Source organism: Coregonus clupeaformis, unplaced genomic scaffold, assembly GCF_020615455.1.
Source record: "Coregonus clupeaformis isolate EN_2021a unplaced genomic scaffold, ASM2061545v1 scaf0170, whole genome shotgun sequence".
Lineage (NCBI taxonomy): Eukaryota > Metazoa > Chordata > Actinopteri > Salmoniformes > Salmonidae > Coregonus > Coregonus clupeaformis.
The window spans coordinates 212501-225000 of record NW_025533625.1 but is presented as its reverse complement, the minus strand read 5'-3'; the positions used below and the strand labels follow the sequence as shown (position 1 = coordinate 225000).

Here is a 12500-nt window from a genome sequence, read left to right as displayed (position 1 = left end):
ACGGGGTGAGATCTTGCGTGGAGCCCCAGATCGAGGGGAGATTATCAGTGGTCTTGTATGTCTTCCATTTCCTAATAATTGCTCCCACAGTTGATTTCTTCAAACCAAGCTGCTTACCTATTGCAGATTCAGTCTTCCCAGCCTGGTGCAGGTCTACAATTTTGTTTCTGGTGTCCTTTGACATCTCTTTGGTCTTCGCCATAGTGGAGTTTGGAGTGTGACTGTTTGAGGTTGTGAACAGGTGTCTTTTATACTGATAACAAGTTCAAACAGGTGCCATTAATACAGGTAACAAGTGGAGGACAGAGGAGCCTCTTAAAGAAGAAGTTACAGGTCTGTGAGAGCCAGAAATCTTGCTTGTTTGTAGGTGACCAAATACTTATTTTCCACCATAATTTGCAAATAAATTCATAAAAATCCTACAATGTGATTTTCTGGATTTTTTTCTCTAATTTGTCTGTCATAGTTGATGTGTACCTATGATGAAAATTACAGGCCTCTCTCATCTTTTTAAGTGGGAGAACTTGCACAATTGGTGGCTGACTAAATACTTTTTTTCCCCACTGTATATATATATAGAGAGAGAGACATATCGAGAGAGAGAGAGAGAGAGAGAGAGAGAGAGAGAGAGAGACATAGGGAGAGGGAGAGAGACATATATATATATAGAGAGAGACATATATATAGAGAGAGAGAGGGAGAGGGAGATATATATATATATAGAGAGAGAGAGTTCACTTCACTTGCTTTGGCAATGTTAACACACGTTTCCCATGCCAATAAAGCCCTTAAATTGAAATTGAAATTGAGAGAGAGAGAGGGAGGAAGGAGAGATGCAAAGCCTCTCTTAGAAATGAATGAATGAAGACACACTGCTCTGCTGTAATGGTGTCATAGCAGGGTGTGTACTGTGTTTGTAGGTCATCAGCGATGAAGATGGTTTGAACAAGGTGTGCTGGAAACACCCCTAACGTATCGGAATGCTGCTCTGGCCTTCATCCAGTCTGGGACACACACACACACTGGCCAGGAGGATAGCATTTCCCGTAGAGAGAGAGAGAGAGAGAGAGAGAGAGAGAGAGAGAGAGAGAGAGAGAGAGAGAGAGAGAGAGAGAGAGAGAGAGAGAGAGAGAGAGAGAGAGAGAGAGAGAGAGAGAGAGAGAGAGAGAGAGAGAGAGAGAGAGAGAGAGAGAGAGAGACATAATATAAGAGAGAGAGACATATATAGAGAGAGAGAAGGGAGAGAGAGAGAGAGAGAGAGAGAGAGAGAGAGAGAGAGAGAGAGAGAGAGAGAGAGACAGGGGGAGAGAGAGAGAGAGAGAGAGAGAGAGAGAGAGAGAGAGAGAGAGAGAGAGAGAGAGAGAGAGAGAGAACCAAACACAGGGAGGGAGGGAGGCAGTCAGTCATCTCCTCAGTCCAGGGGTGTGTTTCTCTGGGTTTCTCTTTATTCCCCCCCCCCCCTGTTCTGTGGAATGCAGGGCTGTTCAGGGCTTATGTCAGTGAGAGTCAGGTACAGACACTAATTACCTCTAACCTCCCTCTCTCCCGCCCTCTCTCTCTCTCTCTCTCTCTCTCTCTCTCTCTCTCTCTCTCTCTCTCTCTGTCTCTCTCTCCCTCTCTCTCTCTCCCTCCCTCTCTCTCTCTCTCCTCCCTCTCTCTCCCACTCTCTCCCTCCCTCCCTCTCTCTCTCTCCCACTCTCTCCTCCCTCCCTCCCTCTCTCTCCCTCTCTCTCCCTCCCTCTCTCTCTCTCCCTCTCTCTCTCTCCCTCTCTCTCTCTCTCTCTCTCTCTCTCTCTCCCTCCCTCTCTCTCTCTCTCTCTCTCCCTCCCTCTTTCTCCCTCTATCTTTTCGGAGACCTTCTACTCTCTCCTTCTTTCATTCTCTTAGTGAGTCTGATAGAGGAGAGGCAACAACAGAATCCCAAAACACTAAAAGAGAACAGAAACTCTGACTCGTTCGCTCGTCTGTGTGTTGGTTGGTGTGTGTGTGTGTCAACCCCAAACCCAGCTGAGCTAACTGCCGCTCCACTCTGCGATCCTTTCACTGAAGACAGGAGGAAACTGGACGGACTGGAAGAACGAGTGGACGAGAGAGAGAAGGTGACAGAGGAAAGGAAAAGATTGAGAGGGAACAGAAGAGAGGAGAGGGAGAGAGATGAGACACTGACAGTCGGACTTTTAAATGGTGGCAACAGAACTGACGACCTGACTCTTACCCTACACCTGGTAAGACCCTCTCTCTCTCTCTCTCTTCTCTCTCTCTCTCTCTCTCTCTCTCTCTCTCTCTCTCTCTCTCTCTCTCTCTCTCTCTCTCTCTCTCTCTCTCTCTCTCTCTCTCTCTGTCTCTCTCTCTCTCTCTCTCTCTCTCTGTCTCTCTCTCTCTCTCTCTCTCTCTGCTCTCTCTCTCTCTCTCTCTCTCTCTCTCTCTCTCTCTCTCTCTCTCTCTCTCTCTCTCTCTCTCTCTCTCTCTCTCTCTCTCTCTCTCTCTCTCTCTCTCTCTCTCTCTCGCCACCTCCTTCCTTCCTTCAACAATGTATGTGTTCTGCCCCTGACTGGTTAATTTGTAGTTGTGAGTAAGAACACGTACACATTCTCCAACTTTAACCTTCACCAGTTACAGTAACTATAGGAGGGAGGTCAATGTGATCACTTATTTGTTTTAGTGTGTGTGTGTGTGTGTCTGGGGAAACTGGTTCAGCAGGGAGCCAGTCAACCAAACAGTATTTTGACTTAATCTAGTGATCATGCTGTCTGTAACAACCATACTGGCAGGCCAGGAGGAAAAACTCTGGGACCATTTAGTTGATTTACACTAGGACCCTGAGTTTTTACTGACTCTGATGAACCACGTCACCTGACCTGGGAAAACTCTGCCTGAACCATGTCAGCTGACCTGGGAAAAGCTCTTCCTGAACCATGTCAGCTGACCTGGGAAAAGCTCTTCCTGAACCATGTCACCTGACCTGGGAAAACTGTTCCTGGGTCTTAGTCATCAGAATTATGTTAGCTGAACAAAACGGATAATATCTCCTAAGCCTGTGTTTACCACAGACCAAATTTTCGGCGTTTATTCAAAAACCCTCCAAAAACCCATTAATTTCCCCATAGTCTTTGGCCAACGAACCATTACGTTTTACATTTTAGTCATTTAGCAGACGCTCTTATCCAGAGCGACAATTCCTGACATTTAAACCTAGTAAAAATTCCCTGTTTTAGGTTAGTTAGGATCACCACTTTATTTTAAGAATGTAAAATGTCAGAATAATAGTAGAGAGAATGATTTATTTCAGCTTTTATTTCTTTCATCACATTCCCAGTGGGTCAGAAGTTTAAATACACTCAATTAGTAATTGGTAGCATTGCCTTTCAATTGTTTAACTTGGGTCAAATGTTTCGGTTAGCCTTCCACAAGCTTCCTGACAGAGCTGGTGTAACTGAGTCAGGTTTGTAGGCCTCCCTGCTCGCACACACTTGTTCAGTTCTGCTCACAAATGTTCTATAGGATTGAGGTCAGGGCTTTGTGATGGCCACTCCAATACCTTGACTTTGTTGTCCGTAAGCCATTTTGCCACAACTTTGGAAGTATGCTTGGGGTCATTGTCCATTTGGAAGACCCATTTGCGACCAAGCTTTAACTTCCTGACTGATGTCTTGAGATGTTGCTTCAATATATCCACATAATATATCTATGATGCCTTCTATTTTGTGAAGTGCACCAGTCACTCCTGCAGCAAAGCACCCCCACAGCATGATGCTGCCACCCCCGTGCTTCACAGTTGGGATGGTGTTCTTCGGCTTGCAAGCGTCCCCCTTTTTCCTCCAAACATAACGATGGTCATTATGGCCAAACAGTTCTATTTTTGTTTCATCAGACCAGAGGACATTTCTCCAAAAAGTACGATCTTTGTCCCCATGTGCAGTTGCAAACTGTAGTCTGGCTTTTTTATGGCGGTTTTGGAGCAGTGGGTTCTTCCTTGCTGAGCGGCCTTTCAGGTTATGTCGATATAGGACTCGTTTTACTGTGGATACTTTTGTACCTGTTTCCTCCAGCATCTTCACAAGGTCCTTTGCTGTTGTTCTGGGATTTATTTGCACTTTTCGGACCAAAGTACGTTCATCTCTAGGAGACAGAACGCGTCTCCTTCCTGAGCGGTATGACGGTTGCGTGGTCCCATGGTGTTTATACTTGTGTACTATTGTTTGTACAGATGAACGTGGTACCTTCAGGCGTTTGGAAATTGCTCCCAAGGATGAACCAGACTTGTGGAGGTCTACAATTTTTTTTCTGAGGTCTTGGCTGATTTCTTTTGATTTTCCCATGATGTCAAGCAAAGAGGCAGTGAGTTTGAAGGTAGGCCTTGAAATACATCCACAGGCACACCTCCAATTGACTCAAATTATGTCAGTTAGCCTATCAGAAGCTTCCTAAACCATGACATCATTTTCTGGAATTTTCCAAGCTGTTTAAAGGCACCGTCAACTTAGTGTATGTAAACTTCTGACCCACTGGAATTGTGATACAGTGAATTATAAGTGAAATAATCTGTCTGTAAACAATTGTTGGAAAAATCACTTGTGTCATGCACAAAGTAGATGTCCTAACCGACTTGCCAAAACTATAGTTTGTTAACAATAAAGTTGTGGAGTGGTTGAAAAACGAGTTTTAATGACTCCAACCCAAAGTGGATGTAAACTTCCGACTTCATTGTTTTTTGTTTTGTTTTTTCATACATGGCGGAGGGTGTGTCCGTTAGTGTCTACAAAAAGACTATTGGTCCGTGTGACCTGTAGGGCCCAGAGGTTTTCCTGACCTGTAGGGCCCAGAGGTTTTCCTGACCTGTAGGGCCCAGAGGTTGTCCTGACCTGTAGGGCCCAGAGGTTTTCCTGACCTGTAGGGCCCAGAGGTTTTCCTGACCTGTAGGGCCCAGAGGTTTTCCTGACCTGTAGGGCCCAGAGGTTTTCCTGACCTGTAGGGCCCAGAGGTTTTCCTGACCTGTAGGGCCCAGAGGTTTTCCTGACCTGTAGGGCCCAGAGGTTGTCCTGACCTGTAGGGCCCAGAGGTTTTCCTGACCTGTAGGGCCCAGAGGTTTTCCTGACCTGTAGGGCCCAGAGGTTTTCCTGACCTGTAGGGCCCGGAGGTTGTCCAGTAGTTTAGCTGGTTCTTCTATCTTCTGTTGTAGGTGTCAATTCCATGACCACTTCTTCATCCATCCACCTATTATAAGACAGGGAAACACTTCAACCTGACATAACCTGAACGCTCTCTCTCTCTCTCTCTGTCTCTCTCTGTCTCTCTGTCTCTCTGTCTCTCTCTCTCTCTCTCTCTCTCTCTCTCTCTCTCTCTCTCTCTCTCTCTCTCTCTCTCTCTCTCTCTCTCTCTCTCTCTCTCTCTCTCTCTCTCTCTCTCTCTCTCTCTCTCTCTCTCTCTCTCTCTCTCTCTCTCTCTCTCTCTCTCTCTCTCTCTCTCTCTCTCTCTCTCTCTCCCCCCCCACCCCTGTGTTTGTGGTGTGACAATGTGGTGGCAGCCAGTCTGATACGGATCAGTTGAATGTTGTTCAGAGCTGAACCAGTTCCCATGTGATGTTATCTTCCCCTCACTATCACAGGTTCCACAAAAGCACTGAGACAAACAGAGAGAGTGAGGGGGAGGGAAAGGGGGAGTGGGAGGGAGAGGCAGAGGCAGAGGGGGAGGGGGAGGGAAAGGGAGAGGGAGTGGAGGGGGAGGGGGAGGGAGAGGGGACAGGGAGGGGGAGAGGGGGACAGGGAGGGGGAGAGGGGGACAGGGAGGGGGAGAGGGGGAGGGAGGAGGGAGAGGGAGAGGGGGACAGGGAGGGGGGACAGGGAGGGGGAGAGGGGGAGGGAGAGGGAGAGGGAGAGGGGGACAGGGAGGGGGAGAGGGAGATGGGGAGGGAGAGGGAGAGGGAGAGGGGGAGGGAGAGGGAGAGGGAGAGGGAGAGGGAGAGGGGGAGGGAGAGGGAGAGGAGAGGGGGACAGGGAGGGGGAGAGGGAGATGGGGAGGATAGGGGAGGAGAGAGGTACAGGGAGGGAGAGGAGAGGGAGAGGGAGAGAGAGGAGAGGGAGAGGGAGAGGGAGAGGGGGGGGAGAGGGAGAGGGAGAGGGGGACAGGGAGGGGGGAGAGGGAGATGGGGAGGGATAGGGGAGGGAGAGGGACAGGGAGGGAGAGGGAGAGGGAGAGGGAGAGGGAGAGGGAGAGGGAGAGGAGAGGGAGAGGGAGAGGGAGAGGGAGAGGGAGAGGGGGACAGGGAGGGGGGAGAGGGAGATGGGGAGGGATAGGGGGAGGGAGAGGGGTACAGGGAGGGAGAGGGAGAGGGAGAGGGAGAGGGAGAGGGAGAGGGAGAGGGAGAGGGAGAGGGAAAGGGAGAGGGAGAGGGGGACAGGGAGGGAGAGATGAGGAAGGGCAGAGTGATCCTAGCTGTCCTTCACCCCTGGCCTCTCCTCCTCCTATACCTCTTTCTCACCCCTCCTCTCATCACTAACTCATTGTATCCTTGTCTGTGAATGTCCTAACCTTCCTCAGTATTAGGAGGAGGAGGGAGAGGAGAAGGGAGAAAAGAAGGCAGAGAGGAGAGAGGAGAGGGAGATGAGATGGGAGAAGGGAGAGAGGAGAGGGAAGAGGGGAGAGGAGAAGGGAGAGAGGAGAGGGAAGAGGGGAGAGGAGAAGGGAGAGAGGAGAGGGAAGAGGAGAGGGGAGAGAGGAGAGAGGAGAGAGGAGAAGGGAGAGAGGAGAGAAGGGAGAGAGGAGAGAGGAGAGAGGAGAAGGGAGAGAAGAGAGGGGAGAGGAGAAGGGAGAGAGGAGAGGGAAGAGGAGAAGGGAGAGAGGAGAGGAGAGAGGAGAGAGGAGAGAGGAGAGAGGAGAGAGGAGAGAGGAAAGGGGAGAGGGGAGAGGAGAAGGGAGAGAGGAGAGGGAAGAGGAGAAGGGAGAGAAGAGAGGGGAGAGGAGAAGGGAGAGAGGAGAGAGGAGAGAGGAGAGAGGAGAGAAGGGAGAGAGGAGGAAGGAGAGAGGAGAAAGGAGAGAAGGGAGAGAGGAGAGAGGAGAGAGGAGAGAGGAGAGAAGGGAGAGAGGAGATGGAAGAGGAGAAGGGAGAGAGGAGAGGGAAGAGGAGAAGGGAGAGAGGAGAGAGGAGAGAAGGGAGAGAGGAGAGAGGAGAGATGAGAGGGGAGAAGAGAGAGGAGAGGGAAGAGGAGAAGGGAGAGAATAGAGGGGAGAGGAGAAGGGAGAGAGGAGAGAGGAGAGAGGAGAGAAGGGAGAGAGGAGAGAGGAGAGAGGGAGAGAGGAGAGAGGAGAGAGGGAGAGAGGAGAGAGGAGAGAAGGGAGAGAGGAGAGAGGAGAGAGGAGAGAGGAGAGAGGAGAGAAGGGAGAGAGGAGAGAGGAGAGAGGAGAGAGGAGAGAGGAGAGAGGAGAGAGGAGAGAGTAGAGAAGAGAGTGGAGAGGAGAAGGGAGAGAGGAGAGAGGAGAGAGGAGAGAAGGGAGAGAGGAGAGAGGAGAAGGGAGAGAAGAGAGGGGAGAGGAGAAGGGAGAGAGGAGAGAGGAGAGAGGAGAAGGGAGAGAGGAGAGGGAAGAGGAGAAGGGAGAGGGAAGAGGGGAGAGGAGAAGGGAGAGAGGAGAGAGGAGAGAGGAGAGAGGAGAGAGGAGAGAGGAGAGAGGAGAGTAGGGAGAGAGGAGAGGGAAGAGGAGAGGAGAGAGAGGAGAGAGGAGAAGGGAAAGGAGAGGAGAATTGAGAGGAGAAGGGAGAGAGGAGAGAGAAAATATCTTGTCTCTCCCTCCACCCAGAGAGGATATCTAGTCTATAAAGCATCATATTCACTTTCAGTATTTGTTCCTCAATCCCTAAACACACACACACACACGCACACTTTCAAGAGGAATGAGACTGATCATGTGACAGTCATGTGACCACGACAGTGTGACAGTGCATTGAGAGAGAGAAACAGAGAGAGAGAGAGAGACAGAGAGAGAGATATATATAATTTGTGTGAATGGATCAACAAATCTGTAGTCAAGAGGAATAATTCACACCAGAAAGAGAAAAGGGGGAATGAGAGAAAAGAGAAAGAGAGGGCGAGAACCTGTTAGCACCATTGTGTTGTTTCTGAAGTACCTGTAACATGATCTCTCTCTCTCTCTCTCTCTCTCTCTCTCTCTCTCTCTCTCCCCCTCTCTCTCTCTCTCTCTCTCTCTCTCTCTCTCTCTCTCTCTCTCTCTCTCTCTCTCTCTCTCTCTCTCTCTCTGAGGGTCAAACACATTACATACCTGGACACTACAATGGCAGTATTCTTTATCCCTGGTCTCTGATCTGAACCACAGGCTAAAGAGAGATGGAGAGAGATGGAGGAGGGTTCGAAGATAGCGACATGGAGCTAGGTAGAGAGGGAGAAGAGAGAGAGAAGGAAGGAGGGAGGGTGAGCGGGGGCGGGGAGACAGACAGACAGACAGAGAGAGAGAGAGAGAGAGAGAGAGAGAGAGAGAGAGAGAGAGAGAGAGAGAGGAGTGTACCTTTTTAAAGACAAAGGGCTAGAACGTGTAACAGTCTCCTGACAATAGGATATTTTATTTCACCTAATCTAATGTGCGTACATGTGTGAAGGGGGAAGTGGACCCTCTGATGTCAGGGTCTGTCTTGCCCCTGAGTGCATTAACCTCTTCTCTTCTCTCCTCTTCCCTTCTCTCCTCCTCCTCTCTTCTCTTCTCTTCTCTTCTCTTCTCTTCTCTTCTCTTCTCTTCTCTTCTCTTCTCTTCTCTTCTCTTCTCTTCTCTTCTCTTCTCTCCTCTTCTCTTCTCTCCTCCTCTTCTCTTCTCTTCTCTTCTCTTCTCTTCTCTTCTCTTCTCTTCTCTTCTCTTCTCTTCTCTTCTCTCTCTCTCCTCTCCTCTCTCTCCTCTCCTCTCCTCCTCTCCTCTCTCTCTCTCTCCTCTCCTCTCCTCTCCTCTCCTCTCCTCTTCTCTCCTCCTCTCCTCTCCTCTCCTCTTCTCTTCTCTTCTCTCTCTTCTCTCTCTTCTCTCTCTTCTCTTCTCTTCTCTTCTCTCTTCTCTCTCTTCTCTCCTCTTCTCTCCTCTTCTCTCCTCTTCTCTCCTCTTCTCTTCTCTTCTCTCTCTTCTCTTCTCTCTCCTCCCTTCTTCTCTCCTCTTCTCTTCTCTCCTCTTCTCTTCTCTCCTCCTCTTCTCTCTCTCTTCTCTCCTCTCTTCTCTTCTCTTCTCTTCTCTTCTCTCTCTCCTTCTCTTCTCTTCTCTCTCTCTCTTCTCTTCTCTTCTCTCTCTCCTCTCTCTCTTCTCTCTCTCCTCTTCTCTTCCTCTTCTCTCTCCTCTTCTCTTCTCTTCTCTCTCTCCTCTTCTCTCTCTCTCCTCTTCTCCTTCTCTCTCCTCTCCTCTCTTCTCTCCTCTTCTCTCCTTCTCTCTCTCTTCCTCTTCTCTTCTCTTCTCTCCTCCTCTTCTCTCTCCTCCTCTCCTCTTCTCCCCTCTTCCTCTTCTCTTCTCTTCTCTTCTCTCCTCTTCTTCTCTCCTCCTCTTCTCTCCTTTTCTCTTCTCTTCTCTCCTCTTCTCTTCTCTTCTCTCCTCCTCTTCTCTTCTCTTCTCTCTCCTCTTCTTCTCTTCTCTTCTCTCCTCTTCTTCTCTCCTCCTCTTCTCTCCTCCTCTTCTCTTCTCTCCTCTTCTCTTCTCTCCTCTTCTTCAGTCTCAGTAGCCCACTCCATTCTTCACACAACTAAGCACGGTGAAAACTCCTTCCCTCCCTCCCTCCCTTCTAGACTAATGCTTTTATAATGCTTCATTTCACCTCCCTCCTCCTCCTCCTCCTCGTCTATTCCCCAATTTTTTCTCTCGCCCTGTTCTTTTCTATACGAAACACACACACACAAACACACACACACACACACACACCTGCAGTATTCTGTTCTCTACACAGCAGGCTGCTTGTCCAGAACAGGGAAATGGTCTTCTTACTAGGATTTTCTTTTCTTTAGTCTTTTTCAAGTGTTGACCATTTTTCTAACTTATATTGAAGACGTGGGGAAAGAAAGAGATGGAGGGAGAGAGAAAGAAAGAGAGAGAGAGAGAGAGAGAGAGAGAGAGAGAGAGAGAGAGAGAGAGAGAGAGAGAGAGAGAGAGAGAGAGAGAGAGAGAGAGAGGGGGGGGGGGAGAGACAGACTGACAGAGAGAGACAGAGAGAGAGAGAGTGAGTGAGAGATGGGGAGAGATGGAGAGAGAGACTAACAGAGAGACAGTCTCCCCTGTATGTGGTGTCTGCTGTATGTTTCTGTGTCTGATTAGAAATAGAGACGTTCCCTTGTGTAGGTCCCTTAGAGCAGTGGTTCCCAAACTCAGTCCAAAACGTGCACCCAGGGGGACTCCAGGACCGAACTAGGAAAACCCTGCCTTAGAGGGCATAGCACACGTTACATGGTGTTGATCAGTTCTATAGTGTTAATCAGGGATACTACATGGTGTTGATCAGTTCTATAGTGTTAATCAGGGATACTACATGGTGTTGATCAGTTCTATAGTGTTAATCGGGGATCCTACATGGTGTTGATCAGTTCTATAGTGTTAATCAGGGATACTACATGGTGTTGATCAGTTCTATAGTGTTAATCGGGGATACTACATGGTGTTGATCAGTTCTATAGTGTTAATCAGGGATACTACATGGTGTTGATCAGTTCTATAGTGTTAATCGGGGATACTACATGGTGTTGATCAGTTCTATAGTGTTAATCGGGGATACTACATGGTGTTGATCAGTTCTATAGTGTTAATCAGGGATACTACATGGTGTTGATCAGTTCTATAGTGTTAATCGGGGATACTACATTGTGTTGATCAGTTCTATAGTGTTAATCGGGGATACTACATGGTGTTGATCAGTTCTAAAGTGTTAATCAGGGATACTACATGGTGTTGATCAGTTCTATAGTGTTAATCAGGGATACTACATGGTGTTGATCAGTTCTATAGTGTTAATCAGGGATACTACATGGTGTTGATCAGTTCTATAGTGTTAATCGGGGATACTACATGGTGTTGATCAGTTCTATAGTGTTAATCAGGGATACTACATGGTGTTGATCAGTTCTATAGTGTTAATCAGGGATACTACATGGTGTTGATCAGTTCTATAGTGTTAATCAGGGATACTACATGGTGTTGATCAGTTCTATAGTGTTAATCAGGGATACTACATGGTGTTGATCAGTTCTATAGTGTTAATCAGGGATACTACATGGTGTTGATCAGTTCTATAGTGTTAATCGGGGATACTACATGGTGTTGATCAGTTCTGTAGTGTTAATCGGGGATACTACATGGTGTTGATCAGTTCTATAGTGTTAATCAGGGAGACTACATGGTGTTGATCAGTTCTATAGTGTTAATCAGGGATACTACATGGTGTTGATCAGTTCTATAGTGTTAATCAGGGATACTACATGGTGTTGATCAGTTCTATAGTGTTAATCAGGGATACTACATGGTGTTGATCAGTTCTATAGTGTTAATCAGGGATACTACATGGTGTTGATCAGTTCTATAGTGTTAATCAGACACACACACGGACATACACACAATCTCTATCATTTTACATTTACATTTTAGTCACTTAGCAGTCCGCTCTTATCCAGAGCGACTTATAGTTAGTGAGTGCATACATTATTTTTTTCGTACTGGCTCCCCGTGGGAAACGAATCCACAACCCTGGCGTTGCAAACCAACTGAGCTACATCCCTGCCGGCCATTCCCTCCCCTACCCTGGACGACGCTGGGCCAATTGTGCGCCGCCCCATGGGTCTCCCGGTCGCAGCCGACTATCCCCAGGGGCGCAACTTTCACTGGGGACAGGGGGGACATGACCCCCCCCCTCCCACACATTCTGAAATTGCATTTTTGTCATTGGAATGTGATACAAAACGAGGCTACATTGTGCTTTAGGACCACGTGGACACCTCCGAGCGTCGGGTAGGCTGTTTGGAGTGTTTATCCCCCCAAAAATAAAAATAAATAATCAAATATGTCCCCCAGACTTCTAGAACCAGAGTTGCGCCCCTGTCTCTCACTCCCCTCTCTTCAAACAGTCAAACGTTCCTTCACTGCTCAACACTTCACCCAGATTGTTGGTTCTCTCTTTCACTCTTTCACTCTCTCCTTCCTTCTCCCTCTCTCTCTCCTTGACCTTGACCACAGAGCGACTAGACACTCTCTGTTCTCCTATTGGCTGGCTGTCTGAGTTCACATGACTCCTGTGTCAGCTGACTGGGGAAACTTTTTAATGTGGAAAGAAAAAACACACATAGCAGTTTAATGACAGATTGGGTGTGTGTGTGTGTGTGTGTGTGTGTGTGTGTGTGTGAGAGAGAGAGCTCTCTTTCTTCAGCGTCATCTAAGTATGAAGACTAGCGTTATTAAAGTCCGGTAACTTTCCCAAAATTTGCCGGTTTTCCAGAAATCCTGGTTTGGAAGATTCCTGGAATCAGGAGGGAACAAGCAGGAAGTCCAGA

At 48.2% G+C, this 12500-nt stretch overlaps 1 protein-coding gene across 6 annotated transcripts in view; it reads left to right on the top strand.

Moving 5' to 3' along the window:
- The first annotated feature begins 1843 nt into the window (after window positions 1-1843).
- rbm47 (RNA binding motif protein 47) overlaps window positions 1844-12500 on the top strand; it is a 65377-nt gene continuing 54720 nt past the window's right edge. For all 6 annotated transcript variants that reach the window (XM_045213908.1, XM_045213907.1, XM_045213909.1 and 3 more), the window contains exon 1: window positions 1844-2225. The gene's annotated coding sequence lies outside the window, so the exon portion shown is untranslated. The remainder of the gene's footprint in view (window positions 2226-12500) is intronic.